We start from the raw sequence: 22,376 nt of genomic DNA on the forward strand, positions 1-22,376 counted from the left end.
GGTCAAGATGATGGTTTTAAAGTTTCATGTGTTTTAAATAAACTCGTCCCGCTTGTCTACAGCGCCAAGAACGTTCATACCACGATGTAAAACTGTCAAAAAAGGCCTTCTTTGTGATGTTGCTCAACTCGTGCGTCAAATTGGATTCCTTGTTGGTTATGTCGTCAAAGACTTGATCCTTCATGTGAATTTCTGCATCATGTCGTTTTGTGGCAGGTTCGTATTGATGACATCAAGTCTCGTCACCGTAGATGATTTTTTTCCATAAAAGAACTGTCCGTATTTTGCATTTCAGTTTAGTCGCGGCAGTCGTCCTCAGCTCGTTTTTGATCGGGAGTCAAGGTGTGAACGACAAACTTCACATATATTTTTCTCTTCTTCAAAAAATTCTTGAGAATATCTTGAATACTTGATTTAGAGAAGTTGTTCAGTTGTGATTTGTGATACAACAACGTTGACGCACTACGGCTGCATGTCCACTACTTAACACTGCCTGCTCACAACTGACTGCTCGAAAGCACATCTGTTGTTTACAGTTGTTAGTTAAATCTGCCAGCGTAGTTACAGCACTGTCGTTGCTTATACGCCAGGAGTCAAATGAGTCTCGGAACTTTTTGGACGGAGGTTGCGCATCATTTTACATTATTACTTTAAAAAGTTTGTGGACTATCATCCTAGGAGAGCACTGAACACTGCTCGTATTATTTCCTCCCACATAGTGCATAGTGTTAAATTTTCATTACACACTTTGTGGATTTGTGCAGGGGGACGAGTAGGCAATCTTTTAATTAAGGTAACTGGAAATTACCGTTTACGCGCTACATAAACGCACATGTAAAACGCCGCGCGGGGTAGCCGCGTTGTCTAGGGCGCCGTAACACGGTTCCCGCGGCTGCCCCCGCGGAGGTTCGAGTCCTCCCTCGGGCATGAGTGTGTGTTGTCCTTAGCGTAAGTTAGTCTAAGTTAGATTAAGTAGTGTGTAAGCCTAGGGACCGATGACCTCAGAAGTTTGGTCCCATAGGCACTAACCACCACCATCACATGTAAAACGGTGTGTTTCACAACCTCGAGGCTGCTAGATGAAAGATCAAAAGTAATTTATTGTAGTTCAAACTGGGTGATTTTTGCTTCAGGAAATAGCCAATTAATGAGGTAAGAAAGCCCAATGCTAAGGACAAAACTATATGTACAGGTTTTGCATGTCGCATTGTACATTCGTTGTCTCTTCTATCACTGAAGTCACGCGTACTATTCCATCTCTTTAGCAGAAGTGAGAATTTGGCGCTGTTATTTAGAGCGCAGCAAATGTAATAAGCATCAATGTTACATCAAGTGCAGTGCGCCCAACGAAGTACGGAGTAGGTAGTGTTTCGGTATGGGGTTGTTTTTCGTGTGTAGGGTGTGGTCCCCATGCTGCGCGTAAGGAAACGCTAAATGCGGAAAGAGATGAACACATTTTACATCGTTCTGCAATATGTACAGTAGAGGTAAAGTTCGGAGACGATGACTGTTGTGCACCCGGACAGCTGTGCGGTTTAAAGTGACTGCTTCCAGGCCGGAGAGGCGCACCGCCTCCTGTTCGCATCCAACCGGCAGATTAACGATGTTTAGGCGGTTTATCACACCCCTCTAGATACCTGGATGGTATCTACGCCCGGCATCAGCTACACGATACAAAAACATTTAGTAAACTTTCTCACTCGTACACATTGAATTTATCCTACATGCAGACAGATGGGGTACACAGGTTCCATCCAAGGGACTGAATTAGGAGAAATGACTTTAGATGAATAGCCTCTTTAAACCAATAAGCAGCAGCAGAAGCGCGATAATTCTTAGTGTCAACATGACAATGCACCTTGTCGTAAAATAGCATCTGCGAGCCAACAGTCTGAAATGGAATGAGGTGCCCAGATCTCCGACCTGAACCTAATGCAACTCCTTTAGGATGAGTTAGAACATCGACGTTGCTCTAGACCGCAGCGTCCAACATCAATATCTTATCTGGTTTCGGCTCTTGAGGAAGAATGGGGTGCCATTCTTCCAGACATTCAGCTACTTTATTGGAACTGTTCCCAGCAAAACTCAAGCCGTCATAAAGGCGATATTGCATGTCAGCAACATCTCATTTTTATCGAGGGTTATTGGAGAGCTGTATACTAATGATACGGGACCCACCATCCTGTTTTCCAGCCCTACATTCAGCATTTCGGCGGTTGGTTCGTCTTTCAAGACGATTATGCACGAGCACAATGCGTCCAACTCGTCAACACGCCCTTCAGGGGACAGGAATCAACTGAGCGGAAGGCCTGCGGCAGTGGTTGAAATGAACGGGATTCAGCAAGCTTGGGACCAGTGGGAACTTGCAGTGTGTCTTCACAGGGAACTTCGTGAAACACTGGATGGCGTTAAGAGCGCCGCCATCGCAGAGCGGGGTAGGCTTGAGCAACGCCATCCAGTTGTAACCATGCCAAGGGAGATCCAAGAATGACAGTGCACTGGGTGATGCTACATGGTACTGAATGATGCCCAGCAACAGATTTTGATTTCACAGATGAACAAGCATATGTACATTTAGAGCAGCTACCGTTATTTTGGTTTTATCTTACAGTATAAGTGTTATTGTTTTCAGTTTCATAAGGTTTGTTCTTTCATTTCCCGCTTCCCTCGAATCGAAGCCCTTGCATGTTGGCAGATATTCATGCCACGCTTATTAGATAGTTAGTGGTTAGTTATATGGCCCATAGAACATTGAAATATTCTTTTATCGAAATCGAGTCAGTTTACAGGATATGTATAAATGACGCGTTTCAACATTATTGAAGACAACTTTTTTACACGATTCTATCACATTAATGTGACTACCACCCATAAAAACGAAACAAACAACGTCCAAAGAGGTCTTGAAGACCCAACGGTACCGACCGGCCGCAGTGTCATCCTCAGCCCTGAGGCGTCTTCACATGCAGATACGGAGGGCATGTGGTCAGCACACCGCTCTCCCGGCCGTTGTCAGTTTTCGTTACCGGTTTCGCTACTTGTCAGTCAAGTAGCTCCTCAATTGACCTCACAAGGGCTGAATGCATTCCCTTGCCAATAGCACTCGGCAGACCTGCACGGTGACACAGTCTAGTGTTAGCCAAGCCTGACAGCTCATAAGTTCGATGATCTGACGGGAACCGTTGTTACCACTGTGGCAAAGCCGTTGGCTACATCAAAGTGCAATTACAACATACAGACAGCAGGTGGCAGCACTAGCAGTGAAGAGTATATAAAACGTGTCGAGGGAAGCTGAAAACAGTGCAGTCGATGTAATGTGCAAATGGAGCGATTTATCTGACTTCCAAAAGGGCATCATCATTGACTTTCGGTTCAAGCGTGGAAGCATTTCCGAAACGGCTAAGTTCCTAAAGTGTTATGGTGCCGCCGTGGCTAAAGTATACTGTGTATGAGCCCGCCCGGTTGGCCGTGCGGACTAACGCACGGCTTTCCTGGCGGGTAGGAGCGCCTGGTCCCCGGCACGAATCCACCCGGCGCATTTGTGACGAGATCCGGTGAACCGGCCAGTCTGTGGATGGTTTTTAGGCGGTTTTCCATCTGCCTCGGCGAATGCGGGCTGGTTCCCCTTATTTCGCCTCAGTTACACTTTGTCGGCGATTGCTGTGCAAACAAGTTCTTCACGTACGCGTACAGCACCATTACTCTACCTCGCAAACATAGGGGTTACACTCGTCTGGTGTGAGACATTCCCTTGGGGGGGGGGGGGGGGGTGTTCACCGGGGGCCGAACCGCACAATAACCCTGGGTTCGGGGGGCGGCGGAGGGGTGAAGTGGACTGCGGTAGTAGTCGTGGTGTTGTGGACCACTGCGGCTGCGGCGGGGACGGAGGTTCTCCGTCATTTCTAGGTCCCCAGTTAACATACAATACAATACATACCGTGTATGGCAAACTGGTGCTATCCAAAACCGACGCCGAGACAACTGTGGTGCACCATGGGCCACAGATGACATAGGTGAACAACAGCTGGTGAGATGTGTATGGGCAAATAGACGTGCAACTGTTGAGCAACTGGCCGCCCAGATGGGTACCAACAGTGTCTCCCCAACGACCGTTGAGCAAACAATGCAACTTATGGGCCTCTCGTTCATGCACCCATGGTGACTGCTGTTCATCGACGAAGACCGGAATTTGCACGCCGATACCGCAGCTGGACGTCCACTGAGTGGCGACAGGTGGTCTTTTCAGATGAATCACGTTTTATGCTCCATCGGACAGGTGGCCATTGGCATGTCCCGCATGAAACGTCTCAAAGCAAACACGCTTCAACCAGGAGGGGGCGTAATGATCTAGGGAATGTTTTCGTGGCATTCTCTGGGTGATATCATTCTGGAACGCACAATCGATCAACACAAGTATGCATCTATCCTTGGGGATCATGTCCAACAAGACACGCAGCTTGCTTTTCGACAGCACAATGGCATCTACCAGCAGGACGAGGCAATGCGTCGCACGGCTCTGAGTACATGCACGGTTGAGGAGCACTAGGATGGCCTCAAGCTCCCTATATTTAAACCCAGTCGAGAATCTGAGGGACCATATCGATCGGGCTGTTAACGCCATAGATCCTTATTCGGAAAACATAGTGGAGCTGGCCACAGCACTTGAGTCGGCGTGGCTCCACATCTCTGTCAGTAACTTCCAGAACCTTCTTGTCTCTCTTACTGCACGTCTCGTAGCGGTCCGCGCTGCAAAAGTTGGTTATTCAGGTTTTTGACAGATGGTCGCATTTATGTGACTGGACAGTGTAGTTTTATTCATGCACCGGACGTAGAAACAGTTTTTTACAGGCTGCCAGTTTTTAAATAAAAGTTCGTAAATGGAATAGAAGGAGTCGCCCACAAGAAATGATTTTTAATTAAAACACGCTTTGCTGTCTGTCAGACATTTTATGTTATAGGGCAGACAATTAAAATTTTTGGTTGCTGTATATCGAACTCCTTCCTGAGCCGCTGACAGCTTTAATGATGGTTAACATAGGCCACATTTTCCTCCAGTGCCGTAGGTGTAGACATCACAATTCTTCTCAAATTGTGATGGATTGTTTAGTACGAGTTTCATCGAGGAATTCACATATTGTGACGATGCAGTTAAAAGGCCTAACTCCTTTAAGAGGTGCGTACATAGCGACGGTTGGTGAACATCACGTATTATTTTTACTGATCGCTCTTATGCAATCAATACTTCATTTCTAAGGGTTGAGTTACACTAGAAAATTATTCCTTAAGACATTACTGAGTGTAAATATGCAAAATATGTCAGGAGGTTGATTCGATTGTTTCAAAGGCAAGCAGAAGTAGCTCAACTTAAAGGTAGTTCAGTAATATGCTTCTTGCAATTTAAGTTTTCATCAGTATGTACACCAAAAAATGTGGATCATTCTACCCTGTGCACTGACCCCTGATCACGTGCTACATCAAGTGTTGGTGTTGTTATTTATTGTGCATATCTGTGCGTTGTCTCTAAATTTAGGAAAGGTCATTTTCAGAGAAACTCTTAATAGTTCCTTGAAAAACATTAATAACTATCTCGTCAGTTGCTTTCTCTCTAATGAGATTACCTGTAACACTAGTACCATCTGCAAAAGGTACCAATACTCCTTAACACAAGTTAAATATAAGGTCATCCAGATATACACATATCAAAAAAAGTTTTTCATCACCCCGGTTCCCAGAACTCTTGAAGACAGACGTTCACTGTGGATAGTGTATCACAGACACAGTGCCTTTGACTGTTCAGAGATGTCACTAAACCCGCTCAAAGATGTGAACAACCATGCACGAGCAGTATATACTTATATGGATATGGTGTCTGTTCTTTCGGACATGTCCGAAGACGGAGGGGATCCGACAGCCGATCAGAAAAATGGTTCAAATGGCTCTGAGCACTATGCGACTTAACTTCTGAGGTCATCAGTCGCCTAGAACTTAGAACTAATTAAACCTAACTAACCTAAGGACATCACACACATCCATGCCCGAAGCAGGATTCGAACCTGCGACCGTAGCGGTCGCTCGGCTCCAGACTGTAGCGCCTAGAACCGTACGGCCACTCCGGCCAGCCACAGCCGATCAGTTCCAGTCATTCCACCAGGAAGGAGTTACACGGCTCGCGTTGTCTGCAGTTACATCATGCCTAGACGGTCGATCGGGTCCACATTGTTACTTTGTGCCAGGAAGGACTCTCAACAAGGGAAGTGTCCTTGCGTCTCGAACCAAAGCGATGTTGTTCGGACATGGAGGAGATACAGAGAGACAGGAACTGTCGATAACATGCCTCGCTCAGGCCGCCCCAGGGCTACTACTGCAGTGAATGACCGCTACCTTCGGTTTATGGCTCGGAGGAACCCTGAAAGCAACGCCACCATGTTGAATAATGCTTTTCGTGCAACCATAGGACGTTGTGTTACGACTCAAACGGTGATCAATAGGCTGCATAATGCGCAACTTCACTCCCGACGTCCATAGCGAGGTCCGTCTTTGCAACCACGACACCACGCAGCGCGGTACAAATGGACCCAACAACATGCCGAATGGATCGCTCAGGATTGGCATCATGATCTCTTCGCCGATGAATGTCGCACATGCCTTCAACCGGACAATCGTCGGAGACGTGTTTGGAGACAACCCGGTCAGCCTGAACGCCTTAGACACACTGTACAGCGAGTGCAGCAAGGTGGAGTTTCCCTGCTGTTTTGGGGTGGCATTATGTGGGGCCGACGAACGCCGCTGGTGGTCATGGAAGGGGCCGTAACGGCTGTAGGATACTTGAATGCCATCATCCGACCGATAGTGCAACCATATCGGCAGAATATTCGCGAGGCATTCGTCTTCATGGACGACAATTTGCGCCCCCATCGTGCACATCTTGTGAATGACTTCCTTCACGATAACGATATCGCTCGACTAGAGCGTACAGCATGCTCTCCAGACATGAACCCTATCAAACGCGGCTGGGATAGATTGAAAAGGGCTGTTTATGGACAACGTGACCCACCAACCACTCTGAGGGATCTACGCCGAATCGCCGTTGAGTGGTGGGACAATCTAGACAAACAGTCCCTTGATGAACTTGTGGATAGTATGCCACGACGAATACAGGCATGCATCAATGCAAGAGGACGTGCTACTGGGTGTTAGAGATACTTGTGTGTACAGCAATGTCGACCACCAACTCTGGTCTCGCTGTATGGTGGTACAATATGCAGTGTGTGGTTTTCATGAGAAATAAAAAGGGCGGAAATGATGTTTATGTTGATCTCTATTCCAATTTTCTGTGCAGGTTCCGGAACTCTCGGAACCGAGGTGATGCAAAACTTTTTTTAATATGCGTATAAGGAATAAGAGTAGATACAAAACTGAACCTTGTGGGACTCGCTTTGTGATTTCTCCCCGTTTGCTAAAAATTTCCCCCTCCAACGTTGTTTGAATTATTCAGCACAACGTTTTGCATTCTGTTTGTTAAGTATGACTCAAACCACTAGTGTATAAAGCCATCAATTCCATAAAACTTGTTTTTCTAAGACGGTAACTCGATCTACACAGTCAAACGTCTTGGAAAGATCACAGAAAATTCCAGCCGGCAATATTTTATTATTTAAGGCTTGTTATATTTGTTGAATGAATGCATAAATAGCAAAAGTTTTTTAAGCGGCTTATGTGACCGTAGCCTTATTGTTGCAACACTGTGTCTCCTGGTTGCACAATCCTCACTTTCCTCCGATGCGTTGACGGACCGAGCGGGTGATTGACGTACGGAGAGGAGGGGTGGTTTAGTTATATTATAAGGCGGCGAGTGTAGGCGTGGGTGGGGGCGGGCGGGCCTGCGCACAGCAACAGGTGCGGCGTATAAGAGCGGCGCGCCGCGCTCCGCACTCCACGCCATGGCCCGCCCGCGACTGCCCGCTGCCTTGCTGGCCGCCGCTCTGCTCTCAGGTAACCGCCGCTCTCGCATCTCTTCCCATCACGTCTTGTCAGAGTATCACAGGACACCTTAGTCTCGTCTAATAAAGTGTGTTGTACAGAATGTTGATAGTGTACAGCGGCAACCAGCCACCATTTAGTTTTGGTTTCCTTTTTTTAGAAGCACCATTACCGATTTCAAGTTTTCCATTCGTCGTCACACGGCTTACATGCGTATACAAAAATAATGAACGTCAGTTGAAATATGAGTGTTTTGACAGTACCGTGTAAGCCGACTGACGACGAATGAATAATTTCGAAACCAGTAACGGCGTTTTTTTTATCATTTAAAGTAAAATCAAATTGCGGATGGCTGCTCCCGTATGGTATTGACATTCAGCATTCCATAACAATCACTATCCTCCAAGAATGTCATATTTTACAAAACAGCTTGTTTCTCATTTTGACTACCGCCTCTGTATTTATCTTACAAGCCGTCCAGTTTCATGTTTACTTATTATCCTCTGTCGCTATTTTTGTGTAATGTTAAGTTTCCAATAGAACTGATTAATCATGTGTCGTCTAATTCAACGAAAGCGAAAAAGAAAATTGAGAGTAAGCAAAGTTCGTAATGCAGTTAGCGTCCGTTATGGAATTCCTTTCAAATGTGATGATTTCTTTCCAATTTCTGCCTTCATTTGGGTATTTGTGGCTTTATCCACGATCCTACTCTTAATACGGCACTAGCGTGCGAGGCAAAGTGTACTTCAATGTCTGTATTATTAACTGGTCCGAGTTGGATCACTTAAAGCCCCTTGCATTTGTCAGTGAGCTTCGCTTTCTTCTGTGTCCAAAATTCCTTCATTTTATTTTACACTGGTTTTGTTTGCTCTCCTCTGGTCCTGAGATAACCACTTTTTAATTTTTATTGCTGTTCTCTATTTACTATGTTCGTCATTATCTTTTTGTGCAACAGGTTTGTCGACTTTGTGGACTTGATATCTAATGCTAGCGGGTCGTCTTTGGCCAAATCTGAATCGTGTGCTAGTTAAATACAGAGACATAACGATATGACTTCCTATTTCACGAGCGAGTGGAATGTTGAAAGAATAACTGTGCCTGTATGTGAGCAATTATATAACCACGATCTACATACAGAACAAATTTATGGTTTCTAGAAATCAGGGAATTATGCTAAGTATTTCATTACATACTTGCGTTTCCGAATACACCGGCTTTAATATGAAAAATTTAGAAAGTTATTAATTCATAATTTTAGTTCACTTCTGACATTTTGACAGTTTGACATTAGCATCAAACAGAAGCTGAAAGTGTACTGATAACGTTACGGGATCTATGCATACTAGACGCGCGTACAAAAGGCACTGTCCGTCTTTCTTTAGTATAAACATCTTTAATTAAATTCACACATTTTTGTTTCCACGCACGTAACTGGACGACTAATGGAGTGCCGAAATTTTGTTTTCGGTAGATTATAGTATCATATGAAAAAAGGCAGAAATCTTAAGTTAAATCGAAAGAATATTTTTATCAAGAACTAATAAGAGATGTGTTAAAACCTACCTAGCTGACATTTTCACAAATTTCCTCAGTCTTGCGACTCTTGAAAATAATCCTTCCGTTCTTTTAATTCAGCTGTCAACATCTGATTCGAATTCTCCTCAGTACAGTACTTAGTTTCTTCTTTCTATTCTCTCGTCGGAAGGAGTGTTGCCGGTTCGAGATCTTCTGCAGCACTCTCCTAATACAGAGAGAATAATAGCAGAATCTGCTGCAGTGTGTGTGTGTGTGTGTGTGTGTGTGTGTGTGTGTGTGTGTGTGTGTGTGTATGTGTGTATGAGAGTGCGTGTGTGTGTGTAGGAAAGAAAGAATTGTCCGCACGTTATTAGTACTGTCTTCTTGGGGGCTTCAGGAAGATAAGACCTTGATAGTACTGCGTTGGCCAGGCGGTTTTACTCGTGTTACGTACTGCAATGACTCAAACGACTTCGTTTAAATTAATGTTTGACAATTGAATCATACAGCCAGCGTATTAATTTTTAGGAAGTTTTATGTTTTCCACACTGATTTCCTTAGTTTGATTTTATCTCTGAGTACACACACATTGCAACGCCTCATTTAAAGCCTGCAATCGCACAAGCGGCAAGAGTCAAATCCTCAGCTTCACGAGGCAACGACGCTAGTTAGTGCCAAGAAGACCGGTAATTAAAATAACACATCTAACCCATATTGACATATGATAAAGATATCCTTCTGTATATTAAAGAGATAGTAAAAAATACATAGTTGCTCTTTCAAACCTAAATAATTCTCGTGCCTATAATTGATAATTTTTCGCGATAAGTCATAAATTGTTTATTCGTGCAAATAATTTAATGCTTTTGAAGACGAAGTTCTGTTAAAAAAGAAGTTGAATTCTGCACAAAGTAAAGCTACGGTCTTCTTGGTCGTGCCTACAAGACAGCTTCTTTCTCCTTCTCCGGAATGAGAGTGCAAAAGAACTTTTGAAGGTAATTCTGTGTCAACTTATTTATCACAAGAAGAAATACTACTAGACTATTTCAAAAGCAGATACACGATTTTGGAACAATGTGAAAATGTTTCACGGGTGACACATTGTAAATACTCCATTTAAACCAGAAGATAAGGGGGGTAAAAATGAATTATGGTTCCATTGCCGATGTTGATAAGAGTCTAATGTAGAGAGTAAAGTTGTACAGTTAAAAGTTACAGTTAATGGATCCACGAACTTCACATATGTTACATCGGTACGAAATTTTTATCATTTTTTTAAATATTTCGGTTGTTGTCCCTCTTTCTGTGACTGAGGTACCATTTTGCCTTCAGACAAAACAAGTACGTGACGATCCTTATATATATTGTAGACATAATCTTACTAGATACACTCCATCCTGCTCTAAGAACTAAATTTTAGTAAAATGCATTAGCTCTAGGAATATCTTACAAACAAGTAAGAAATACAGTATGACGAAAAATTTAACATGAATCTCAATGTTATTCAGAAAGAAGACAAACTGATCCATTTCTACAATGTCTGTCTTTCCTAGCGTTTACACCACCGGTCGGAGCCAGCTTTTTTCATAATTTGACGATTTTAGTTTGTTTAAGTTTGTGGCGGATGCCCTTTACGTCGTCACAGTCTTCAATTGTCCTCAGGGACGGAGCGCAATCCGTGAATAGTGTAACTTTCTTTCTGTGAGACATCGTGTATTAATTGTTTGTGAATCGTATTTTTCTGAGATGGAGATTGGGGACTAGTCCAACATTTACTTAAACGAGCGTGGAAAACCGCCTAAAAACCACACTCAGGCAGGTCAATGTACCAGACCAATGGTACTTGTTCTGCCGATCTGGGTCGGGCTCGCCCCCCTGTCTTGTAAGCATGCGCGCTGTACGTTAAACCATACGAGCAGATCACTGGTCGTGTTTTACACTAATATTATCTAAGAATTTACGCGAGTTACCAATTTCCAACCGAAAACTTACGTGCTACAAAATGGCAAAGCATATCGATTTTTTGGCCAAGTTCAATCGATTTTCTCCATTATACGTTAATATACGCCTGTAATATTACTCCCAACTGAGTATTGGCTTCCTAAATTTACTTCCTTTGAAAATCCTCTACACATTTCCAGTCTGAATTTGTATACCGAGTCTACTTCTCGACGGGACATTAAGCTCTAACTGTCATCTGAACAATGGTAAATAAAAATGCATTCATACAATACAGTAAGCTAGTATTTTTTGTACTTGGTCTTCCATTCGGAATAATGCATTTCTCAAAATTAAAAAATGACGAAAGGTCTCAAAACGAAGACGCGATGCTATACCAATTACGTAAATATGGAATCTATAGACATAGAAAACGGCTAATAGCCTGTGTTCATATTTTTCAAACACACATTTTATTTTACAAAGATTTTGCCGTAAGTATGCAGTTAGGTAACTGAATGAAAGTACGACATACTAGAGATTTTGAAGTGTGGAACGTCGACGGAAAATATTTAGATAGTTTTAAGCATTAATCAAAATAAATGTAAAGTAGTGTGAGAGATTTTACCCCCACATATAGTGCTTTAAACACTTGATTTCGTGACCATTCATCCTAAATGTAATTACATATATCTGTATGTCACTCCGGTTACTAACGAGAAAATTTGATGCGAAAAATTATTATTATGCGTCTAATGCAATGGCGTTCTAACGTTACTGGAATGTAAGTGTACTGTTCCGTTATCTAATGATCTCGTGTAAACTTAGTTATTCTGTTCCTCGTTATTCTTTAAAATCGGTGTGTCTGCCTCAAGCATTTGTATAATATATAGGAAAACGCAAGAAAGGGAACCATGATAAAACCTTAGAGGACCGTCGTCTGAAATCCTCCTGGACTCACTAACCAACGTTTTCCGTGGTCCGCCTACTCGCTTGCGATCAAAAGTAGCGTGTGTCGTAATTAAATGACACGATCGATAACTTTCTCTGGACTCGTCAAGTTTGGATTTCTTATCTCTGATGGCGTGGCTTCAATAAATGCTCACTCTTGACATGAGCGCTCATAGTGAACATAAATATTTTAGTGGTTCTTCGCTGTCAGAGCAGCGGATAATAACCACATCTATCTTTAACCTTTCACCTGTCAATTTCTGTGATTTTCAGGGCCTTCGGCGTCTGACAGTTACCTGCGTTATCGCCGTCGCCGAAAAGAACACTGAACGATCTACATATTTGGGCAGTCAATCAATTACTCACCAACCCACATAATTTAACCCATATTTATACTTAAAAATCAAGATTACGGGAGTTTAACTTAATTAAGATGTTTATTTAGTTCAGATGTATTTCTCTTGTATTACATCTTAATATGGATGGATAATAGACATACCTTAGGATAAATAACTGGACAGGTAGTGCATACAATTCTTACAGAAAAATTGTTTCAACTTAATACTGCCTTGTCCTAGGTAGTAGATTTCGCTACAACGTTGAACTCTTCCGCTTTTCTACAGAAAGCACGAGAGAATAGCATTGCAGAGAACAGTCTTTGTCAAGAAATGTACTGTATTACATGAAATGTATTCGCCCACAAGCTTTATAAGTGAATGACGACAGTGAAAATTTGTGCCGGACAGGGACTCGAACCCTGATATCCTGCTTTACGTCGGCGGTCGCCTCAACCCGTTTGGCTATCTGCGTACAACTCACGGCCAGACCCAAACTTCCGTAAGTCGTCATTCCTGGGTCACAACCTGCACTCCTACACATATTATGGAATTCCCGTGCAGAGGCGAACATTTTAATTGAATGTTGTTGCCTGATATCGGCGGATAAATACGATATGCATGCATGTCCAAAGGAACATAGCATCTCGTAAACATACTGTACATCTTGAAATAAGCAACAAGAAATTTTTATCTTACACTACGATCTCCGGGTTGTGTTCTCCTTGAAGTAGGTTACATTATTTAGCACAAGAATGAATTTTTGCAATGAATTCTGCAGACAAATAGCTTTTGACGAAGCACAGTCGCGTCTTCTCTTGTGTTTAATAAACATCTCTATCAAAATCTTCGTTGAAACATTTAAAAATTTAATGGTTGTTTCTGAGGTTTTCTTGGCGCGACTAGTAGTGTATTAATTTCCGAGAGTCCAGATGGGTGATATATCTAATTGTCGTACAGAACAGTTTGGCAGCTGATCGATTGTCTTCACTGCCTGTTTGGAGCCCAAGCGGACCATCTCTCATGACGTCTTACGAAGACTGCGAAGACTGGACCATTCGTCGGAATGTTGTGCAGAAAATTATATGTTTCGAGAAATACTTTATTCGGATTGGAAATCCGGGAGCAACAAAACAGAATATTACTAATTTGCACCAAAGACTTTTTACCACCATTCAGGTAAACTAAAAGGAAGATTAGTGTCTAACCTCGCATCGAGAACTACATCCTCCGCCAGTCTGAAAGAAAAAATACGGAAAATTACGACTTAACGTTCCGTGCGACGATATGATTAGGGGCGGAAAACAAATTTAGATCAGACAAAGATGTGGTGTTATATATGCCATCCCAGCTTTCGTCTGAAAAGAAATAGAGAAACCACAGAAAACATAAATCTAGGTGTCTGGATGGGATTTGAACCCAGCATCTTCGTTCTGCCTTAACCATTGTACCTCTTCGCTCGGTGACGGGTTCGTAAACCCAGATGAAAATAAACAATGTGTTTCAAAATTATACTGAAATAGGGGAACAAACTGAGGACGGAATCAGACATACAGAAACTACTTCCAACGGCTCTGAAGAGCATCGAAAATCGTAGTCTGGCCATCCTTAAAAACTTACATGATCACGCTGAACTTTTTTTTTTATCTCGGGACATTTGAAGAGCAGCGTTTATATAACCACACTGGATTCAAACGAAACCTCACCTGGCTATTACCCGACTGCGATATTATTGCACTTTCCCTCTTGTGGCAGTTATTGAAAACACGCGGTAGCTTTACAGTAAACAAGTACAATAGTGATTAAGGAAAACGCATCGCATTGTGAATGATTTCAAGACAGTTGTGCATATACTATCAAGTGGTCCAGCGTGTCCTCGTGAAATATCACGATAAAATCTCGCCATAAGTCGACTGAGGCGTTCTCGTTCCCGGGTGTAATTACATTGTGGTCAACTAATAGAACATATCGTGCATTGTTTATAAATGTTGCCGCACGCCAAGTTTGCCGCGCGGGATTAGCCGAGCGGTCTCGGCGCTGCAGTCATGGACTGTGCGGCTGGTCCCGGCGGAGGTTCGAGTCCTCCCTCGGGCATGGGTGTTTGTGTTTCTCCTTAGGATAATTTAGGTTAAGTAGTGTGTAAGCTTAGGGACTGATGGCCTTAGCAGTTTAGTCGCATAAGATTTCACACCCACCCACGCCAAGTTTGCTGGGACGGGTGTGCCAGTAGAAGGTATATTGGTGCCTGGTTGACTTGGGAGGAGCCGGCCGCTGCGGACGAGCGGTTCTAGGCGCTTCAGTCCGGAACCACGCTGCCGCTACGATCATAGGTTCGAATCATCCCTCGCGCATGGATGTGTGTGATGTCCTTAGGTTAGTTACGTTTACTTAGTTCTAAGTCTAGGGAACTGATGACCTCAGATCTTAAGTTCCGTAGTGTTTAGAGCCATTTGAATTTTTGGACTTGGGAGGAAGGGACCAAACGACGAGGTCATCGGTCCCATGGGATTAGGGAAGGAAGGGGAAGTAGGTCGGCCCTGCTTTTTCACAGGAACCATCCTGGCATTTGCCTGAAGCGTTTTAGGGAAATAACGGAATACCTAAATCAGGATGGCCAGACGCTGTAGAACCGTCGTCCTCCTGAATGCGAGTCCAGTGTGCAGACTAATGCGCCTAGTATACCTAGATACTGGAGGGGCCATTCATTAACAGAGATAATGCCCTAATAGTACTTTAAATAATGTCTACATCTTCATACTTGTTCTGCGTCTTTTCCAAACACATTAGAATATTTATTCATACCGTTATTTTATACCTATGTTTGTAGTCTCTTTTCGGGGCTCTTATTACTCCTCCAGCTTATCCGTGCGTTTACAGGTTGTACGATTATGTAAATTTTACGTCACAATTTTGTGAACTTTAACAGTATAAAATTAGCACTGAAATCGTGTTGTTTGTTTATTTGTCTTACCACGGAACTACTGCAGTTGTTATGTGTAAACTAATTACGTTTACAATTCGATGTGAACTTTACCTCTACTCCAGTTGTAAACGTAATTAGTTTACGCATAACATTTACCAAAGTCGTTTTTTCTTTTAATACCATCAGGGGAAAGTTTAAAATAAAAACGGAATTAGTTTACACATAACTTTGAAAAACGTGTTTTTTGTTTCAGTACCCTCACGAGAAGTTTAAATAAATAATGATAACGAATTAGCCAGCTAAGTCGATGGCTTAACAGCCTACTCAATGAAGATCAAAAGAGGTCGAACATGGGAAATAATTCGTGTAGTCATAAATTTATGTACAATGGTAGGAGAGAGTGCCATGAACAACATACTAAAATTCCCGACCGGTGGGGGTTAATGAGAGGGGTGGGGGTGCATTTGAAAGTCACTTTTGAACGTTTTTCTCGAATAACTCGAGGCCGGCCAGAGTGGCCGAGTGTTTCTAGGCGCTACAGTCTGGAACCGCGCGACCGCTACGGTCGCAGGTTCGAATCCTGCTTCGGGCATGGATGTGTGTGATGTCCTTAGGTGAGTTAGGTTTAAGTAGTTCTAAGTTCTAGGGGACTGATGACCTCATCAGGTAAGTTCATAGTGCTCAGAGCCATTTGAACCATTTGAATAACTCGAAAACGGCGGCCGCTACCCAAAACGTAACCCGGTACAAAATTAAACTACATTAAATTTACTGCCAAAAGGGTCCTATTCATTTTTTCTCTAGGACAAATAGTTTGCGAGTACAGAGAATATTGAAAATCTCGTGCACCGCTCGTGCACTGTACCTTAGGTGGTTTTAGTAAGCGAATCAGTGCAAGTTTCCCGACTTGGGGGACCTCAAGCGTCCTGTTTCAAACTGTTCGTCTCGAATTCCTCTGTATCATAGTTTTACGCTGCGAACACTTATCGTTTGCACCTTGTATATGTACTAATGGATTCGGTCCTTCTTTGATATTACCAAATTATTTTTAGTATTTGTGATAATATCATTTTCAGTATCTGTAATAATGCTCGAGCAGATAAAAATTTAGAAAATTAAATTTCTACAGTTGCGTTTAAATTGATAAAATCAATTATCTATTTGCATCAGATACACGGATATATCATCAAGTGATCTGAGACGCATAAGCGCTGTATTTTACGAATATTAAATTACAGAATTGAAGGCGCGACAGCTATAAATAACTTGTTCTAAAACACAGCTATACTATCAGCTATGTTAAGAAACAAACCTAACAATTAATCTAACAGTTAGCTTCAATTCAAATCAAAGTGAGATGTGATGTGGTATATACTAAAGTAACCCATAAGAATAAACTCTAGAGTACACAATAACTGATCAAAAGTATGCGAACACCTATTTGTGGACCTTAATATGGGGTGTGTCCCCCTTCACCTTTATGATGACTTGAATTCTGCAGGGGACAATTTCAGTGAGATGTCAATCTGATAGTCTGTGGAGGCACGGCAGCCAGTTCTTCTCAAGAGCCGAAACCAGAGATGATAGCGATGTTGGACAGTGGAGTCAGGAGCGAAATCAACGTTCTTAGTCATCACAAAGGTGTTCCACTGCGTTCAGGTCGGAACTCTAGGCAGAACAGTCCATTTTAGGAATGTGACGTTTCCTGCTAAGTTGGTTGGTTGGTTGGTTGATTCAGGGAATGGGACCAAGCAGCGGAGTCATCGGTCCCATAGGATTAGGGAAGGATGGGGAAGGAAGGCGATCGTGCCCGTTCAGAGAAAGCATTCCGGCATTTGCCTGAAGCGATTTAGGGAAATCACGGAAAACCTAAATCAGAATGGCCGACGCGGGTTTGAACCGTCGTCCTCCCGAATTCGAGTCCAGTGTGCAAACCACTGCGCAACCTCGCTTGGTATATTAGGAATGTGATTGTCCACAAACCATTGCCTCAAAGATGCTGCGCCATTACTGCGAAATTCCAATCACCAACTTTCTCCTCCGAATGCGAAAATATTTTGTTAACACCAACCTACATATGGAGAAACGATCACCATGATAAAATAAGGAAAATCAGAGCCCGTACAGAAAGATATAGGTGTTCGTTCTTTCGGCGAACTATACAAGGTTGGAATAATAGAGAATTGTGAAGGTGATTCGATGAACCCTCTGTCAGGCACTTAAATGTGATTTGAAGAGTATCCATGTAAGTGTAGATGTAGATTATCTTGCTGATACAAACAACCGTCGTCTCGGAACTATTCCTCTAGTGTGCGCAGTACAAAATGTTGGATAATATTCCATATCCTTCAGCACTTAGCGTTTTCTCAAGCAGAATAAGAGGACCACACCGTAACAAGGCAAAACATCCCCATAGTGTAACATCACCCCCTCTCAAAAATGGTTCAAATGGCTCTAAGCACTATGGGACTTCACATCTGAGGTCATCAGATCCCCTAGACTTAGAACTACTTAAACCTAACTAACCTAAGGACATCACACACATCCATGCCCGAGGCAGGATTCGAACCTAAGACCATTCCTGACTGAAGCGCCTAGAACCACTCGGCTACAGCGGCCGGCACATCTCCTCTGTACTTCACTGTTGGCACTACACATATGACACGTAACATTCTCTAGGCATTCGCTAAATCTAAACACTTCCATCGGATTGCCATAGGGTACAGCGTAATTCAGCATTCCATATCACTTGTTTCCAATCATCCACTGTCCTGTGGCGTCACTGAGAACTGTCTACAGAAAGATGTGGAGTATAAGGAGCTGCTCGACCATTGCATCCCATTATTTTCAACTTCCTACAGGATTGCCGGTAGTACTTTGGAACTCACTAGCGCTTCCTTCCGCTAATTCTATACAACTTTTTATAAACATCCTCCGCAATGCTCGACAGTCCCCGCTCGTCGGTACGTGCGGTCTTCTCTGCTTTGGCTTAGCTGTGGTTGTTCCTTGATATTTACACGTCATAATCACATCAAGAACAGTCGACTCGAGCAGCTTTAGAAGGGTTTAAATGTCCCTGATTGGTCTGTTACTGAGATTACATCCAATGGCTACTCCACGTTCAAAGTCGCTGCGCTCTCCTGACCGACCCATTCTGCCATTACTTCTCCTCTACTGAGAACACAGTACTCCCCGGCTCCTCTTATACTGGCGGGTCTGCCTCTCGTGACATCTGGTGGTCCGTTTCGCATTACAAAGGGTGTCCGGATACTTTTGATCAGATAGTTCAGTTCTCCGCGACCACCCTGTCAGCTACGTGTGTGGATATTCAGGTATCTGGTCTGCTTACCAATAAAGGGCTGTGTGTGGGTTTAATGATTGTTCTACAGCTATTGCTAGCAAACATGAACTATCACGAAAGGCGTATTTCTCCACAACGTCTAGTATCACAGATTATAGTTACGCTACAACACAGACGACAAATTCCTGAAGCCAGACTAATTTCACACACTATTCTAGTAACTGGTGTTTTGTGATAGTCATTCTGCATGTTATTACAGGTGTTTCAGACGGGAAACATGGTCGTTACGACGTACGCCAATGTTGTCTGCAGCTATGGTTGTGGTGAGCCGCTGCGTCGACGTAGCGGATGCTGATGTCATATCACTAGCTCTATTGGTATTATACCTTTCACTTTTATTCGTATTGTTTAAATGCAGCCTAAACAACAGGTCGCCGCGAAGCCTAGAGAAATACTTAGTAATAGAGTTGTTTTGAGAGCACCAGCCAGGTGAGCCGAGAGCGCTAATGCGCTGCTTCCTGGACTCTGGTAGGCGCACCGGCCCCGGATCGAATCCGCCCGGCGGAATGCCGTCGTCGGTCGGTGTGCCGGCCAGCCTGGATGTGGTTTTTAGGCGGTTTTCCACATCCCGCTAGGTGAATACCGGGTTGGTCCCCACGTTCTGCCTCAGTTGCACGACTCGCAGATATCTGAACACGCTCGCACTATTCCATGTATTACACTCGATGAGGACAGCAGGGGTACACTAATTCCGTCTCAGGGGTACGGGGTGGTGGCAGGAAGGGCATCCGGCCACCCCTTTCCACTAACCTTTCCAAATCCTTTCCTAACACTGCCGACCTTGCATCAGCACGGTACATGGCACCAGTGAAAGAAAGAAAGAGAGAGTTGTTTTGAGAGCGACTGTATGCCTCAGTGGCTTCAATCCTTAGTCGATTCTAGGATGTTTTATTTCATTTACCCCTCCATTCACCTCTGGTCATGAATTGTACATGTGAAAAATGCTAAATTATGCCCTGATACTTTAAACTGGAACTCCACCTGTAATTGGGTGTGTAAGTCAGTTCAAAGATGGAGGAAGGCAAGGGCATGCTACCTCAAATCGGACTAGTGTTCCAAGAGCACTTCGGATCAAGGTTACAGCTTTAAGTTACCTTAAATATTCTGAGAGGTGGTCATCACGGAAATCTGTCACCTACCAAATATCTGTGTCTGGAACAATGGTACTAAGTGGACTATTAGTAGTTGCTGCAGGCATGAGGTGTTTAGACAGCGTAAATTCATACACAATATAGTCTGGGGTACCTCTTACACAACAAGTAGATAATCTCCGTCCCAAAGATGGAGTCTTTAGAGGTATTCGGAGTAATGACCACGACCAAAGAAATGGTTCAAATGGCTCTGAGCACTATGGGACTTAACATCTGAGGTCATCAGTCCCCTAGAACTTAGAACTACTTAAACCTAACTAACCTAAGGACATCACTCACATCCATGCCCGAGGCAGGATTCGAACCTGCGACCGTAGCGGTCGAGCGGTTCCACACTGAAGCGCCGAGAACCGCTCGGCCACAGCGGCCGGCTTAGCAGTCCCGTTATCAAGCATTAATCCTCCTTCTCCTATTGGCAGTTCGAACATCTGGGAAGCACTGAATATTGACCTGAGTGCATGTTTCGCAAACTGGTACGAGATATCTCAGATAAGTAATATGTCTATGCTTTTGAGCTTCTCATTTAGCCGTACAGTGTTCAGTCGACACCATTCGAAACCTTTTCATAACATACGAATCCGAGATAGTCACCTGAAATCGAACCCGAGACTTCCACATTAACAGCCAGCAACGCTAAATACCAGGTCTTTTATAACTGAGAGTAATCGTTCAAGGTGTGGCATTGTAGGATATGTACTACACTGAAGAGCCAAAGAAACTGGTACACCTGCCTAATATCGTGTAGGGTCCCCGCGAGCACGCAGAAGTGCTGCAACACGACGTAGCATGGACTCGACTATCTGAAGTAGTGCTGGAGGGAACTGAAACGACGAATCCTGCAGGCTGTCTATTAATCCGTAAGGGACCGAGGGGGTGCAGATCTCTTCTGAACATCACGTTGCAAGGCATCCCAGATATGCTCAATAATGTTCAGGTCTGGGGAGTTTGGTGGCCAGCGGAAGTATTTAAGCTCAGAAGAGTGTTTCTGGAACCACTCTGTAGCAATTATGGACGTCTGGGGTATCACATTGTCCTGCTGGAATTGTCCACGTCCGTTGGAATGCACAATGGAAATGAGGATGCAGATGATCAGACAGGATGCTTACGTATTTGTCACCTGTCAGAGTCGTATCTAGACGTATCAGGGGTCCCATATCACTCCAACTGCTCACGCCCCACACTATTACAGAACCTCCACCAACTTGAACAGTCCCCTGCTGACATACAGGGTCCATGGATTCATGATGTTGTCTCCTAGCCTGTACACGACCATCCGCCCGATACAATTTGAAACGAGACTCGTCTGACCAGGTAACATGTTTCCAGTCATCAACAGTCCAATGTCGGCGTTGAAGGGTCCAGGTTGGGCGTAAAGCTTTGTGTCATGCGGTAGACAAATGGACCTTCGGCTCCGAAAGCCCATATCGATGATGTTTTGTTGAATGGTTCGCACGCTGACACTTGTTGATGGCCCAGCATTGAAATCTGCAGCAATTTGCGGAAGGGTTGCACTTCTGTCACGTCGAACGATTTCCTTCAATCATCGTTGGTCCCGTTCTTGCAGGAACTTCTTCCGGCCGCAGCGATGTCGGAGATTTGATGTTTTAGTGGATTCCTGATGTCACGGTATACTCGTGAAATAGTCGTACGCGAAAATCCCCACTTCATCGCTACCTTGGAGATGACGTGTCCCATTGGTCGTCCGACGACTATAACACCACGTTCAAACTCACTTAAATTTTGATAACCTACTATTGTAGCAGCAGTAACCGATCTAAAAACTGCCCCAGACACTTTTTGTCTTATATAGGCGTTGCCTGCCGTAGCGTCGTATTCTGCCCGTTTACATATCTCTGTACTTGAATTCGCATGGCTATACCAGTTTCTTTGGCGCTTCAGTGTATATTGTACTCATGCTACACCAAGTCTAACAAATAATCTTTTGGCTTCCTAAAACGTCGGCACTATGTGTAGTTTGTTCAGTTCCGTTTTATATTCAGTGCTGGTATATATATCCTCTAGTGCGGTAGTTACTTTCGAATCGCAGAGTTCCAGTTTAGTTGAGCGGCATTCTAACCCCGATGTATTATCTTTGGACAATTCACTTTCATTACAAACATACGTAGAGGAAGAGATTTTACCAACGCCAAATACAACATGTACTGTGTATTGGATTTTCGTGACGTTGTAAATTCTATCGTCTGGTTTTCTGTCTAATTGTT

The sequence above is a fragment of the Schistocerca cancellata genome, chromosome 4 (genome assembly GCF_023864275.1).
Source record: "Schistocerca cancellata isolate TAMUIC-IGC-003103 chromosome 4, iqSchCanc2.1, whole genome shotgun sequence".
NCBI lineage: Eukaryota > Metazoa > Arthropoda > Insecta > Orthoptera > Acrididae > Schistocerca > Schistocerca cancellata.